This window comes from Pezoporus flaviventris, unplaced genomic scaffold (assembly GCF_033815535.1).
Source record: "Pezoporus flaviventris isolate CSIRO_AGI_PZ_B2104156 unplaced genomic scaffold, CSIRO_AGI_Pfla_v1 ptg000031l, whole genome shotgun sequence".
NCBI classification, from domain to species: Eukaryota; Metazoa; Chordata; class Aves; order Psittaciformes; family Psittacidae; genus Pezoporus; species Pezoporus flaviventris.
Window position 1 is genome coordinate 62,475,317 of NW_026892579.1, and position 16,772 is coordinate 62,492,088.

Sequence of the window (16,772 nt, forward strand, 5' to 3'; positions counted from 1 at the left end):
CTCCCTCCTCACACCGCCCTCTCCGTGCGGGCGGGGCTGAGCCCTCCCGCGCCTCGGCCCGGATCATGGCGGCGATGGGGATGGGCCCTGGAGCAACGGGACGGGGTTAATCCCGCACCCCCGGTTCACGTTTCCCGTGGGGCCGTCCTGTGCCCGCAATAGGCCCCGCCAGCCGCCTTCCTCCCATCGGGTGGGGTTTTTACCTCAGAAAGAAGGCCCCCGCCGCACTACCGCCCGCTGAGGTGTTGGGGGGTCCGTGAGGGCGAACGCTGCAGTTCACCACCAAAACCAGGCCTTTGGCACCGAAAGAAAGTTTAGAAAAGGTGGGAGACAAATTATTGCCTTTTTCTTCAATTAAAAATCGTTTAATTAAAAATGATTTCTTCAATTAAAAATCATAGTGCCCAAAATGCCCATGGCAGGGGGATTGGAATTAGATGATTTTAAGGTCCTTTCCAATCCTATTCTATGAAATAGAAGCATATTCTTGACTTTCCGCATGCAACCAGTTTGAGGATTTGCCCTCTAAAGAAATGAAAAAAGTTGTATTTTTGGTGTGCAGCAATAGTTGGCTGCTCCTTTAGACAACAGCTTTTTGATTTCAGTATCTGAAGGGGGCTACAGTGATGCTGGCGAGGGACTCGGCATCAGGGACTGCAGCGATAGGGTAGGGGTAATGGGTTTAAACTTAAACAGGGGATGTTCAGGTTGGATATAAGGAAGAAGTTCTTTAATGTAAGGGTGGTGAGGCACTGGAATGGGTTGCCCAAAGTAGTTGTGAATGCTCCATCCCTGGCAGTGTTCAAGGCCAGGTTGGGCAGCGCCTTGGATGGCATGGTTCAGTGTGAGGTGTCCCTGCCCACGGCAGGGGGTTGGAACTGGATGATCTTAAGGTCCTTTCCAACCCAAACCATTCTGTGATCCTGTGATTTGCAAAATTACAACGACCAAATGTTTTTCCTTATAAAACACTGTATTTGCTCATCCACTGTTACTCCCCCCCCACATCTAAGCAAGGAAAGCAATAAAAACAAACCCTACAGCAGAAACTTCATCCACAGGATCCAGGGTCCATCCCAAGGCCAGCAATAGGCAGCCTAAGGGAGAAGCACCTTTCCCCCCTCACATTTTTGGGGGTTTATTTGGAAATAAACCCAATCACAAAATAAGCCATTAATTCTGTACATCCTTGCTTGTGTGAGCTGTTTCCATCCTGCAGAGTTAAAGTCAAAATGCTTCTTATTTTTTAAGAAATAATTAACAGGGATAGAGGCACTTCCAGGATCAGAGCCTGGTTTTATCCGGGAGCTTCATAAATAAGGGATTTCTCATAATGCTGGTATGTTGAACCACGTGGGAAATTAAAATGCATTGCTAGCATTTATTTTTAAAAGCATAGTAAAAGGCTTTATTTGAAGCTTTAGGGTGGGTTGTTCGGTTTTTCGTCTCTCCTGAAGAAACAATTATTTCTGGGATCACTGCTGTGTTCCAGCTTTAGCCTCCCATGAACATTCATTTACCTATATTATGTACATGTTATTTTAGCAGATACCTTCACAGTGTTAAATTAGGCGTATCTGTGGATAATCAGTACTCTCTTTTCCCATTCTAATATTTTAGCTATTAAAATAGATAAGAAACTAAACAGCAACAATAATAACTGTATACACAACACACACTTTATAGCTGTTATGGATTTTAGCGGCAGAGTATATGCTTTAAATTGTAGTGTATAAATGATGATTTAATTGGGACTTGGGAAGCCAACAAAATACTCATTGTCTGAGGGTACTTACAGCGTGTTGTATATAACCACTGTAATTTTCCATCCTGTTTTCAGACTGAAGGTAAAAGACCCTTTTGCTACTGGGGTAATTTATTTGGTCAAGTGGTGGGGAGAAACCCTTTTCTCCAGTTTAGAGGAGGTTGTTTTGCAACCTGAATTTGAAATCCCATACTGGGAAAGCATCATCTGGACAGAAACCCAAAACATCCAGGAATTAGAAGACCAAGTCCTCTGATATCTCCCACACATGCACTTCTGACTGAGAGGCAGCAGGGGCTGCCCAAATTAGAGGCTCCATTCAACATTTGCTTTGGGGGTTTTGGGCTCCTTAAAGCTCTTCTGCATTTTGAGCCTGGCTCATTCAGCTTGTGCACAGGGATTCGGACCATGACCACCTTTTATCCCCCAAAGATCTTCCGATATCAACACAGAATTAAACTGAAGCAGTGACCACCACCCTGCAGCAGATGTTGCTCCACTGCAGCTGGTAGTGCAGGAGGCCACACACAGCACTGGAGCATCAGTCCCATCCCACCTCACCCTCAGCCCTCTTTACTCGTGGGGACTTACAGACACAGGATGATGGGTTACACCTCGCCTGCATGGTCCAGCTCAAACACACACTCAATAGCACAGCTCAGCTACTTGGCATCAGAGCACTGGTGTTCAGAGCTGTAGTCTCTCCTCTTGCTCCTGCAATTGCACACTCAGTATTAGTTACCTGCTTTTAAGCACACAGATGTGTGGTTACCCTAGTTAAACAGACATCCATGCAGCTCGATGCATTTTTTAGGGATGTGTTTTGTTGCCTAGCACTGCAGTTCACTGACAAGTTTCAGCTCAACTCCAGAGCAAATGAGCCGTCAGATAAGCCAGACCTGGTCAGAGCTGCAGTACTGGGCCACCAAAGCTATCTTGCAACAGGAGATGAAAAGTGCAAAGCTCCTGGTGCTGCTGGGATGTCCTCTGTCCTCGTGCTGTCACCCTCCAGGGTAACTATATATAAAGTGCGTATTAAAAAACTCATGAGGAAGAGGAGCCACAGCCTAAGAGCATCTGAAAAGGTCTTTGGAGATGCTCCTCTGGGGGTTCAGAAACTTGCTCCCAGCCCACGTTTCTGGGCAAGCTCCAGCCTTCCCTACTGCAAACCAAGAGCTGCACTACCAGGGAAAGTAAGGCTGAACTGGCTGTGTGTTGTGGAGAGCTCAGAGTATTTTAGTTGCTGTTTGCAAAGCCATTTAACTGGGATAGGTTCTGCTCCGTGGTGGTGGCCAAATGTGTGCCAAGTCAGATTCAGACTGGTCTGTTCTCATGTCACAGGCATATTTTCCAGGTATTGAGCAGTGCTTTCCAAAGATGTACTAACTTGAAGAACCATTTAAATATTAATTTTCCAGTTCAACTTGCATGCTGGGAAGGCTCTTCCAAGTACTCCAGGGTATAATTAGTTTCACAAAAAGCATCTTCCCACGAGGCACTTTGCTAGCGCTGACCACATTTCCCTTCCACATTTCCCCTCCTGTCCAGCCTCTTAAAGCTTCACTGAATTGCTGCACACAGCCTCCCGCAAAGGGTTATCATCTTATGTTTAATAGGGGGGAAAAAGGCAACGCAAGAGATTTACTGCAAATGGAAGCCATTACTGAAACAGTTATCAAATGAAAGAACAATATAATAATGTCTAGTCATAAAGATATGAGGAGTTGCCTGTCAGAAGCAAACACCCAAGTTGTAAAATTAGCCTGGGCAGCTGCTGCAAGCTTTTGGCAGGCAGGACAAGACCCTTGAAACACATTAAAAACACCCACGTTTTGCAGCTATACAGGCTGCAAATCAAGCACCCAAACTGGGACTAGTCAGAGGGAGATGCATCAGCATCCCAAAGCCATGGAAGGTTCATGTGAAGCAGAGATGGGGGGGGGGGGTCAGTTCAGCACTATCCCAAACATCCCCAGAGTTTTAGTCAGGCTTTGGATGCATCCCAAAGCTAAACCCATTATCTCCAGCACAGTTGTCGCTCACTGAGGCTGCCAACCCCAACTTTTAGGTTAAATATTAACTAAATAATAGTATACAGTGTTGAATTTTGTCTGCTCCTTGACTTACAAGGTCATGTCACACAGGCTATGAAACTACTGCTAGAAGACTGTGATTCCCAGTCCAGTGGCACAGACAGTTTTCCTCATCTCTCCTATTTCTGCCCTTCTGCCAAGAGTTGGGGCAGAAAACCCTTTCAAGCTTAACCAAATGACTATTAACCTTTCCAAGAAATAAACACATAGCCAAGTGGATACCAGTGTCTATCACAAGGGAGGAAAATATTATATTAGCAGAGGGATCTTTGACTTCTACCTGAGAGCCAACATCTCCTATCGAGGACTGCCTAGCCTCTCACACCACAAACACCATACCCCAGTAACAGCACGTCAGCACTTTCCCCCCAAAAATCACTTACTTTCAGCAGCACAGGCAGTTCTCACACCTTCTTTCCCACTAGACACATGCATTCCATGTGTCAAGGAAACCCTAGGACCCAGCTCCAAGTTTCCATTTCAAGAATCTGTGCTCCTCCTGCAGCCTTTTATAGCTGGAGCTTATCATCATTAGGCCCCAGGTGCAATAGTCCTAGGTGTCTTTTAACCTTCCTCGCCAGTCTCAGAAGGGCTAGTGATACCAGTGCAGCTACTGGTGCTGTTTCTATTTTGTGTATGCAGTGCCACTTGTTTTGGTGCTTGGATGTGAAAATGTTTGCCACTGTAAAACAGTTTCAGAAATGGAAAAACATTTGATTGGGAGCCTTCCTAATGTTGGATGATAACTGAGCCTAGCTTGAATGCAGATAAAATCCCATCACAGCCTTACCAGCAATACCTGCTTTTAAACAGTCTGCTGACTTTAGCCATAGCTGTAGAGCTTGAGAAGGAGCTGAAGCCCCTGGGGTGTCCGCAGGAATATCTGCTTTTCTGAAACACACCAGAATAAGGCATTTGATGTAAGCCAAGGATCCAACCCCCCCCCCCCCAAAGCTGCTGTTTGAAATTGTCTTTTGGAGGCAGAGCACAAGGGTTATTTCAGAGGGAGCCATGATATCCCCAGAGACAGAAAGGCATGGAGGAAGGTTTCTCTTAACGTGAAATTTTGGCTCAACCGTCCAAATTACAGAAAGACAGCATCGCCTGACAGCTGCAGGTGAGAACCTTCTGCTTTCATCAGTAAAGAATATAAATAAGAGCCACATTTTTATTGTAGACAAAATCAAGGAACCACAGTCCATGGTCATGTTTTTCTTCCTAACAGGATTGTCCATTGAAGAAGGGAAAGATGGAAAACTAAGGGTTTCTCTTTAAAGGCAGGTTGCAGCTTGTGGCTATGTCAGACCAGTGAGTTTCCTCCTGATTTGGGGAACACAAAGAATCATAAAACCTTTTCCACTGTGGAGGTGTGACTCTGATTTTTGCCTGTGCACCACCATGTGTTGGCACCGTGCTGGACATGTGCAACGCAGCTGCGGGCAGAACGCTTCCCAGTACATGGGTGCCCACATCCCAGTAAGCTGGTGGTGTGCCTATGTGCTGGGGAGGCCAACAGATGACTCCAACAAGTCTGCTCCACTGCTCAACTAGTCAAGCCTCCCACAATCTGTGGGTGTTAAAACCTACCTGAAAGTCCTCAGAGGCTTCTGTTAACTGGGACGGTCTCTGATAGCAGCTGCTTGTGAGAAGTGATGAAAGAGGTGCAGAAGTTCCACTGTTTTCTGACTGGTCTATCACCCCTGAGCAGGGGGAAGTGCTAACAGCAGATGAGTTTGCATGGGATTAACCTGCTTCTCAGCTCTGATGGTGAAAGAAGATGGTGCTTTAGTAGAAAAATTAGAAAGGAAAATGGTTATTCAATTTTACTACAAAACCCGAAGGCACGATGAGGAGTAGGATGTAAAAATGTTAGAGAAAATTAAACTGGCAATAGGGAAGGGCAGAGTGTTAATAACAGCAGCCTTAATCATCCTAACTTACAATAGGTGCACCCTGTAATAATTTTCATGTATCATCCAAGTGATCACAACAGGTTTGACCTACTGCTTCTTAACTAAACTGCTGTAATTATTAACATGCATGTATTATCAGGAGCTGACAGGAGCAACATCTCAAGTCTGTTATTGTGGAGCAAAACATGTGGGGACAAATCTCACCCTTGGTAATTTTTTGTGCATGGGTGATGGACCAGGTAGAGGGTGTACAAGAAGATGATGCACACAGCATCTATACACACTGGGAGTGCACAGGCAGGGGGCATATATGAATCTTCACATCCTTTAGAGTGACTGAAGAGATCAAACACACATTGTTTCTGTTCCAGACAGATTACTTTTCTGATTACTTTTCCGCATCCATCCCTCTGCATGGTTTTTGATGACAGTGTATGAACAGGGTGGATAATCCAACCTCAGCTCCATGGGGAGAGCTGGTCACAGTGGTATTCACCAGCTTTGCCTCCTGCTGACTATGTATTTTTTAATCCTGTCCTTTCAGTGCCTGGAGGAAGAGGACTGACTCCCTCTGCTCCTTGCTTCTGCACAGCAGAGAGCATGGATTAGCCCTGAGTGAGGCATCTTGAGAGCTGCAACCATCTGGTTGTCATTAGTTTGATTTGATGGAAACGGACAAATGTAACAATTAGTATAGCAAAACCTCCTAATTTAAGAAAAAAATAAATAGAAAAAAGATGATGGTGATTGAGGCTGGATGGGTTTTTAATTTTGTGCATGAATGAAAGAACACGTTAATTAAAATCCACAGTTTATCGGTTAGGCTTGTTTTGTAGCAAGCTGCTCCAAGGTCCCTGAACCTGCCTGACAGCTCATGTCTTCGTCACACAGCTCTTGAAATCCTCCACACTGGATTTCCCCCTACATTCCTCTCCTTCATCCCTCCACTCATCTCTGCTCCTGTATCTCCTTCCTGACAGCCCACAGCCCCTCACTGGAGGGTGGGTTGTTGCCTGCAATGGGAGCAGTGTGGGGACAGTAAGGTACAGGGAAAACCCTGGTGGGGGTATTTCAGGAATGTTATACTGAAGTGCCAGTGTTTCAGCTACAAGTGTTGTGAAAGCAAGAGGCAGTCAGCCTTTGACATTAACCATCACTGGAGATGTCTGTGTTAGCAATTTAACAAGCTCAATAGGTAGTCTAGAAGAAGCTTCAAATGGCAACTAAATATACTACATGATAATGACTACAATTCCTGAAATGCAGAAAAAATGCCAGCAACAAATTTATTCCCTGATGGCAGAGGATGCTTTGACCCAGTCTGGGAAACCACAGGATGGCAAAAGCTTTGGATGTGATGGTCCCATCACTGCATGGCAGATGATAGTGCCACCAGCTTGCTGGGTCTCAGGGTGACCACCACTAGAGCAAGGCAGGCATAGCATCACTGCTGTAATAGTTCTTCCTCTGAAATATTTTTGTTCTGAATAAGTACTTGGCTTTAGGAAAGCTGGCTGACCAGCAGGTAGCCTGGTAAGCTGGAAAAGGGCACATCAATCCTAGCCAAACCCTGTGTGTTTCCAGGAGTCACGACTGGAAAGAACAGTCTTGTTTTGTGAGTAAGTAATCGCTTGTAGGAAAGCTGTTTTCAGCATGGTCACATTAGAGAACTCACAGAGTCTGAAAATCCAGCACTCGTAAGAATACCACTGTGACAAGTTCAATACAATTATGGGAGGAAATGGTGGTTTTGGTGTGTGTTGGCCTCACATTTATGTTTGCCCTGGTTCTGCTTGGCAAAATGCATATTCAGAGCTGATATGGTGCATGTTTGGGCATAAGTCACCCAAAAGCCTAACTGGAGGTATGCCCAAATGCTGCATTTTAACCTTTTCCCCCTCCTCCAGATTAGCTTTAGGAATTAAATACTTCAGCTTTTCCTTCTGAAACTACATTTTTTTTTTATCCATTTTATAATAAGACCTACAAAAATAGTTTTAAAAGGCCTCATGCAAAGAGGATTAAAGAACCTGAAAATGAAACCACTTTATGTTTTTTCTCCTCTATTCTCCTTTGGTTCAGCCAGTGAACCAAATAAACCCCCCCATTATTCATACAGCTGAAACGAGTTGTATCAGCGTTCAAGAATTAAATGCAATTAAATATGTGTACGCAGCCTAACAGCAAGGTGATTTCTCTGTGAGCTGTCTGGTTGTGTATTAAGAGCTGCTGTTGGTGGGCTTGTTGCTGAGTTACGTTATTTCCCCTGAGATCAAAACAAATCAACATTTCCCTGCTCAGTGTTTCTGAAGATGATTTTTCAGTAACAGCTGAACAGCAGGATCTGGAAGCGAACTGGTTTATAGACAGAATATTAAAGTGGAGGAAAAGATCAAAGACTACATGAACTCAAGGAGAGGAGATGGGAGAAATCACTATTTTTTTACCTAATTTGGGCTTTAATAATGCAGTATGTGATTTCTCACAGGTCAGAAATCTCATGCAACTGCATCGGTGCCCTTGCAAATCACCAACCCTGATGTGATTTGATAAAACCAGACCATAATGGTGATGGGACAAAAGAAGTGCTGGTGTTTCAGGAATAAGAGGACCCACCTCTAAGCATGCCACATTTCCTGTTCTGTAGGAAAAAAAACCACAAGAAAAATACAACTGCAGGCTCTCAGGGTGGGATACCATGCAGTGAGTACAGCACTCCCATCTAGGAAACAACTAGGACATTATATTGCTGGTTTTGTTTTAACTACGCACGCTTCCATGCGAGGTCAACATCTTAAGATTACTTTTTCTGTGCACTGTTCTGGGAGCTCTTTTGCTGTTTCTTTCCTCTGTCAATCTGCAGCTTTTCTCTCCTGACAGCTGCCGGCTTTGCTAAATGAAGGACAGATATTTCAGTGAAAGATGCTTTTCTTTATTGGGGGCAAAAAGCAGGTGGGGGATGTAATTGTCTTCATCACCTGCAGGCAGATACATTGCAATTTTTATTTGTTTTTTTCAAGGAGATGATGAAAAGTCTGTTTTGCTCATCGGGGTTTAGTGGAAGAAATTGAGCTGGTTTGTGGCAGAGGCATGAGAAACTGCATGAATAAAAACCCCCACAGTGTTCAACTGGACCGATACCCAGAGGAGATATCCCTCCTTGCTCAGGATGGTCTCCCATCACTTACACTACCCAATCCCCATAAGGGATGTGCCCCCAGGTTTGTACAGGGCTGCAGGAGGCAATGGAGCAGGTTCTTCACTGGTACAGACAGTGAGGTCCCTCTCAGTTTTTAGGGTGATCACTGCTCACACTGTACAAATAACAGCCCTATTTAACTGCATTAGGAGCAGAACAGGTCTTAGGGTCAGTAAAAGCCTGGGGATGCTGTGCTGACAACACAAGCCTGATACATGATTTAATAAAAAGTGGTCATATGCATGAATTTTGCCATCTTTAATGCTCCTACTTGCAAATCTCTGTGTCAGAATTGATGTGAGACGCAAACATCCTTTAATTTGATCTAATAAGCAATAAAATCCAGCTGGCTCAGCTGGCACCAGCACCCTCCAGCCAGAGCAGCTGTACTGCTTTACACCTATGGAGATTTTGGCCAAAGCTTTGCTATAGCTGAGCTCCAGTCAGTAAATCTAACATTGATTTTCAATCCTCCAAGTAACACAAAAAGGATTATTTTTTTCCTTGCAGGCAAGCAGAAGATCATTACCACCAGCACATCTTTTCTTAGCATCAAACTGGGCTAATCGACCTGTGTGGTAAAGAACATGCTTCCACAGAAATGAGTATTTGTTCTGCTTTGCTTTGTTTTTAATAAAAATAAAATAACAATTTATATAGCTCTTTAATAAATTATTACTTGCATTTAGACCATCATAGTAGGAGAGAGACAAACCAAAAGAACACCCAATGAAGGGCAGCAAATGTCCTAAATAGGTATAAAAACACCCATGGCAGTTCAGGATTTCTCCTCCCAAGTCAGGGGGCTACTGTTTTTGATCCCCCCAGCATCACCACTCTGTATCCTTTGCATCTCTGTTGCCGAGTCATTTCTGCATGAGCACGGCAAAGATTTTGAGACAACACTTCTTAGTCTACAAAGGGGTAAATCTCGTTTTATATATGTATAAGGAGGAAGTTCTTTACTGTGAGGGTGGTGAGGCACTGGAACAGGCTACTGAAGGAAGTTGTGAATGCTCCATCTCTGACAGGCTCAAGACCAGGCCTTCAGCAACCTGGTCTAGTGGAAGGTGTCCCTGCCCATGGTAGGGGGTTGGAACTAGATGATCTTAATGTCCTTTCTATAGAATTACAATCAGTTCTGTGATTCTATGAAAAACTGACCGGGGGGAAGCATGGATTTGAAAGAACATACCAAAAATTGTTAGAGAAAGAGAAAAGGAAAAGGGATGGGATGCCAGTCAAAGCGCTTTCAGGCATTACATACTCATAGCTGTAGTTGTGTTTAAAAACAGTGGGCCACTAGCAGCCTGCAACAAGCAGCAGATGGCTATGCTGTAGGAACCATCCGTTCCCTTTGAAAGCAGTGGTGCCTGTTTGTAAGAATAAAATTACCCATTTGGTATAGGTGAGTGTGCTGACAAAAGGAGTGAAATTAGAAGAGAGAAAAAAAAACACATTCAATGGAAATCATAGAATCATAGAATAGTTAGGGTTGGAAATGTATCCTCATATGTAGAAATGCCATTGATTTGCATCTATCTTGGACCTAGCATGGGACTTGATAGGAAAAGGTCCATCACTGGTGTTTTCCTTGCATGAAAGAGGCTTCATTTCAAGCTACTTTGCCCCTATATGTGCATCCCACCTGGGAACACATGGAAAATGAGTTACCTGCCATTCCTTGTTTCTGTACCTTAAATATTCTAAGGCTTAAAAATGACCAAGATCCAGTACAATGGCAGGAAATACCAGATAAGGGCATCATCATCTCCAGACTTGTGCTTTTTCTGATATTATAAACCATTGTGTTTAGTTAAAGACTCTCCTCAAGCTCGCAGTGTGAGCCTATTTATAGATGGTTGGGGAAGGAGAAGCTCCTGTAGCAATCTTGTGCATCTCTTTCACTTCCCTCAAGATCTCCCCACAAGTGTTCATCCTACTGCATGTTGAAGCAGTCTATTTTTGATCTTTTCTGATAGTGGGGTCTTATTAATTTAATGAAAAGAGTGCAATAAATAATAGCAATGAATGCCATCAGCTAGCATCTGCTGTGCAGGAGCCATGCCTGCAGTCACCAGCTCCAGGTTGAAACATCTCAGCTTCTCATCAGCTTTTGCAATATGAGGAGAAAAGTCTTGTCTCATTGCAAGCAGGACTGGAGTGAGGCAGCACATACCTGTCTAAAGGAACACTTAAAACAGGGCATCAGCACTCATCTTGCAGAAGAACCACCCAGATCTCCAGTGCCTGAGGCAAAAGGCAGTGTGGTGCACCTTGGGGCGTCCTCAGGGTTCCCCATCCCAGCTCCTTGCCATGGGTTTTCCTTCCCAGGCTGGGCTGTGGCTGCTCAGCTGTTGTTTTGTAAGCGGAAAACCAAGGTGGAAGATGACAAAAGATGGTAGAAGTGTAGCTGAAGGAAGTACTAAAGCCTTGCCAACATAAGCCCAGGGTGACATCTCCGGCCAGCAGTGACTTCCTTCCCGGGTTGTGTGGTCTGCTGGTCTGGTATGAATTCAAATAGGAAAAGTCTATGACATAGTGAGTAAAAGTGACTACCTGCTTCCTCGTGACAAATTCGGCTTAGAGGTCTCCCACCAGATTGCTAATCAGGTCCTTCACTTTAATTAGCCATATCTGAAAGGAGCAAAGCCCTACTGTGCACAGCTGCCAGCTCAGCAGGAGACACGAATCTCCAGGGAAAACATTCACATCATCAGGATAAACCTGAAATTGAATCTTATTCATATAATCAAAACATCTCTGATGATTCACTTCCCATCATTCCTGTACAGCATTCAGGATATAAATAGCTGTTTTAGGTATAAAAGACATGCAAACCATCCTCCTGGTAGTCTTCAGTGTGACAGAACAAGTCCAGCAGGTTTAATGGCTGCTGTTCCAGAGTATAAAGGGAATATCAATCATAGTTCATTTATCATCAGGTACCTGAGGTGGACACATGCTCTGTATAGCAGGACTGATGGACTTGTCAGGATGCATGGGGATCAGTTACCAAGAAGGACCCTTTCATTCAGAAACAAGACACTTAGGGTGAAGACAGAGAATAACTGTGTAATGACATATGAAGTACTTCTTAAATGGTCACCCAGGGACAAGTAGTAACAGAAATGGAGCTGGAGCTTTCCTTTGCCAAATACTAATTAGAAGGAATGAAGAAAAAGAAATGTGCAGGGAAAAGCCTTTCTAAAATGGTGATGTACCTTGCATAATCTTTATAAATGTGCTGGCTAAAAAAACCTGATTTCCTCTAAGTGTGTGATAATGGAAAAGTACCAGAGGTTTCAAATGAAGGGTAGGTGAGTTCTAGTTCCTGCAAAGATTAACTCAGTTACAGCTGGGAGCATTTCATGAAGCATCTCCCATTAAAGAGGGCAGATGCTAGACTCAGCAGAAGTTTTGTCACCCTCACTGCTTCAGACATGAGCCCAGGCATGCGGTGCAAAGCCTTAGACAACCCATGATACATCTGCAGCAATAGCATAGTCCTGGTGGCCAAGGCCTTTGCTAAAGAACTTGCTGGGATGGAAGTTCTGAGAATGGTAAAAGGTGCCACCATGATCCTGCTGCTTCCCAGGAGATAGCTGTGTGTCTAAGACCACTGGGAAAAACAAAGCTTCATGGAGGATCAAGGCATATGTCAATAACTACTGACTCGTAATAGCCATGGGAGACAGATATCCATTGTATTGCCTAGCCCCAAGTATGCAAAACACAACTGCAATGCTAATCATGCTTTTAAGTAAAGGACATCATACTGCACAACACTGTGGTCACTGAAGTGCTGGTATTAGATGTCTCACCATTATTTTCATGTATTGCTCACCCTCCATGAGTTTTGGCAGCCTGAACCTTTGGGAGAAAAGAAGTCCTAGGTGTAACATGGATGCTCTGCAGGGCTTATCAGAACTGTCCTGGGTTCAGCAGTAGCAGTCATTTTTCTCCTTCTTAGTAGCTGGTGCAGTGCAGTGTTTTGACTTTCGGCCTGGGAACAGAGCTGATAACAATGATGTTTTAGTCTGACCAAGGACTTTGTGAGCCTCATGCTCTGCCAGGGAAGAGGGAAGCCAGGAGGAAGCAGAGACAGGACACCTGACCCAAACTGACCAAAGAGGTATTCCATACCACAGCACGTCATGCCCAGGAGGTAACTGGGAGTTAGCCGGAAGGGAGGACAGTGGGGTTGGAGGAGGTATCGGTCAGTGCTTGGTTGGGCTGGGGGGGCAAGTTATCAGTCAGCTGGTGCTGAGGTGTTGTATTCTCTTCCCATGCTATTTCCCTTATCATTATTATTATTGGTGGTAGCAGCAGTGATTTGTGTTATACCTTAGTTACTAAACTGTTCTTATCTCAACCCATGCATTCTTTTTGATTCTCCTTTCCGTCCCTCCAGGAGTAGGGGGAGGGCAAGAAGGGGTGGAATGAGTGAACAAGCTGTCTGAGTGGTTTTAAACCATGACAAGAACCCAGCTGCAGCAAGGAAATTTAGCCCACTCCCCAGGAGCTGGATTTACTGGGAACACTGGGTTGATACAGAGCACGTATGGTATCTACAGGAGAGTGCGCTGCTGACTAGATTCCAAAATGCTGTCACTGTGCTTTTTGCTTTTAATTACCAGTGTTTGAAGAAATAAACCCCACAATTCAGATAACAACAATGTTCAGGAAGACTTCAAATGCACGACCTCTGAGTTGGAACTGCCTTGCATCGAGAGAAAGTATGGAGCAACATGGGCTGTGCTGATGGTGGGGGCTACGCATGGTTTATCATAGCCTGTAACATGGACATCCCGTTGTCACCTTTCATCTGGGTTTCTCCTCACACTGCCAAGCTCTCTGCCAGGATGCTGGGAACAGCCATAAGCACCAAGCGAGCTCTTGCAATGTGCCTAATGAGTGTTCGCCAGCAGAAGATGAATGTGAAGGAGAAATCTGCAGAGATTAGCGAAGGGATGCGGACACCAGACAAGGCAACTTCAGTCGCTCTTTAAGGAATACATTTGTACCTAAGCTAACAACTCTGCTAGTTTCATACGTCATTAGGCTAATGATCTGTTTAAATAGAGTCATCAATCATTTTGTTATTAAACCCCTTTGTGCCTGGCAACAAATGGATGGGAAATGAAAGCATTGGTAGGTTGTTTGAGGATTATAAAATGGTACTTGTAAAGCTCCCACTGCTTCTGTGCAAGGTGGAAAAGCGCAGAGGAGCTAATTGATTGTGCCAAAACAAGCCTCCAAAAGTGCTGCAACTTAAATGGGAATAATCAATCCAGTTGCCTTTTATTTGTTCTGACATGCTTCAGCCTTCCAAGTGTACATTTGGGTCACATTTTCAGCTTTTTTCTCCCACAAGTCCCAAAACTTGTGTTTCTCTTTTATTTACTAAAAGGAAAGGATAAAAAGAAGAAGGAAAAATAGAAGGAAAGTTGAGTCTCATGAAACCTGTAGTTCCAGCATCTTATTACCGTAAGTAAGATGTGAACTGATACTAGAATCCTTATTTTGGAATTAAAATACTATACTCCTACTCAGAAGTTATTAAATATCTTAAAATCAATTTCAGAATTTGTTCTTGGATGTCTTTATTTTAGTAATTGGTTGCAGGGAGATACCATAATAGTTCTCTATTCTGTATTGAAGTTTTGCACTTAAACCATGAGTAAACCCCTTCCATTTCACAACTGTGTTGCTAAGTTTAACTTCTGTATTACTGCCATGGGTTTTGCAGGGAAACCACATTTTGTACATCACATCCTGTATGAAACACATCTTTACTTTTCCCAGGAAGCAGTTAAAACCTATGTTTATTAGCCCCGCCAACAGCAGCTGTTGAAATGCTATAGCTGTGCCTGTTCTTCATTTCCACAGCTGTAGCTCCTTGAAGAAAACAATGAAAGGTCAAAGGCAATAGCAGCTTATTTTCCTGCACCAAGGGCTAAGTCTTTCTCCAGCCCTCATCAATTACAAGAGCACAACCCCAAGTGGCAGGTGAAGAGATATCGGTTGTTCACTCTGCTTTCTACACAAGAAGGAGGTGCCTTTGAATGACACTAGTAAGAGCTAGATTCAAAAAGGGGGAAGAAAAGATGGTTCTTCACATGATGGGGAGAAGATCTGGGGCCTCCCTACCCAAGGATGCTGAGATACAGGTGCTCACTTTGATTCAGGAGCAGCACTTGGGCTACACAAGCACTTGGAAATCCAAGAGGGTTAACGGACAGGCAAAGCACTTCAAACCTCTTAGGGCAGGGGAGGAAAAGAGCTTGTTCCTGCCTGCAGGCTTCAGTGTAGGGATGAACTGCAAGATGGGAGTAGACTCCTCCTTCTTCTACCAAGGAAGTTCTGAATATCCACCTTGTGTTATTGACACTGACTGGTCCAAAAGCCAGTCGTATCTGCTCCCTGCTATGAAGGGGCTTTTCTGCTTACACAACGGCAGATTCTTGCCTGCTTCCTAAGCCCCACCAAATGAGTATCTTTTGCCCTCAGCTCCTATTGCACTGCAGATAGCATAGCAATGGCCACCTGGCAGAGTGCCTGGGGAGGGTTATGACTGGTCACTTTGTCATGACATGCTTCAGACCATGGCCTTGCAGAGCAAACAGACCATCATTCTACACTGGGAGGACAAAAGAGCAAATTGAAAGGCTCTGCAAAGCAACACAGGCAACATAAGTCTTCTGACCATCTACTGTATGCTCTAGAGACAAAACAGCTCCCTAAGCCTTTAAATGTTATAAAAATGCCAAAAGCAGAAAAAAGACAACTATTGCACCATTATCCACAACATTTTTATGTCTCCATCCTCTGCGTATGAATTTTTCATGTTTTCTTTAATAAGTATTGGCACACCAGAGAATATTGTGAAAGAGAGCATAAGGGATATAGAAAGTTAGTCCCACAGTCTGGAAAGTGAGCTTATTTTCAGATATTTGAGGCTGAAAACAACTTTTGTTTTAAATTCCTGATTGAAGCCAACAGCCTTAATTCTTCCTTCATGACAAATTAGACAAGGAACCGTGACCAAGTCAATTTAGTTGGAAGCTAACTAATGAAAGAGAATGAACCCAAATTAACATTTCCACTTGTAACATTACTTGAGGGCAGGGTTAAAGTGGCTTGGGTGCTTATTTTTACATTTCTATGTCCTAACATCTTTGTGCTTCTCTTTAAGAAGTTAGTAACTTAAATTCGGGTTTGAATTTAAATTCCTGAGCGTGCATTTTCTTGGGGCAGGAGCATCCCTATGGTGTGCTTTACCCATAAACTCAACTCTAATTCCCTCTTCATATTTTCTAGAGTGGTAGTCAAATAGATGGTGTTAATAATACATGCTCGCACTGCATGTAGCATGCCGCTGCTGCATCCTAACAGCGAAATCCTTTACTTTTAATGCAAATAAGTATGTTATCAAATTGATATATTTCCCCATTTGTTTTGATTTTGAGAGGAATATGGATTAGAGCTGCCTTTTGGGTGCACGAAGGAAGCAGATGCAGGAGCATTTAGGGGAGCACATGGGACACTGGCTGGTTTAATCTGCCACGAAGTCACCGCTCACTCATGTCCTCTGAAATATTCATTGGCTGCTGTGCTGACAGTGCCACTGCTGACTCCACACCGAGCTCAGTCCTGCCCTGACCTCCTCCTCAAGGAGGTGGCACTGCCCTGCCAGCACAGCAATTTCATGAAGTGGCACCAGGGCGAGCTGTGTCTGATGCCAAAGCAGATGTGAATTTATGGCCCTCTTCTTTCTTGTGGACTCTTAAAGCTCAAAT

At 44.0% G+C, this 16,772-nt stretch overlaps 1 long non-coding RNA gene across 1 annotated transcript; it reads left to right on the plus strand.

The window, feature by feature from the left end:
• Positions 1-27: 27 nt before the first annotated feature.
• On the plus strand, positions 28-9,625 carry LOC133273506 (uncharacterized). The gene is made up of 3 exons (XR_009744851.1): positions 28-105; positions 8,260-8,474; positions 9,481-9,625. It is a non-coding gene; the product is annotated as an uncharacterized LOC133273506 (long non-coding RNA).
• Positions 9,626-16,772: the final 7,147 nt, after the last annotated feature.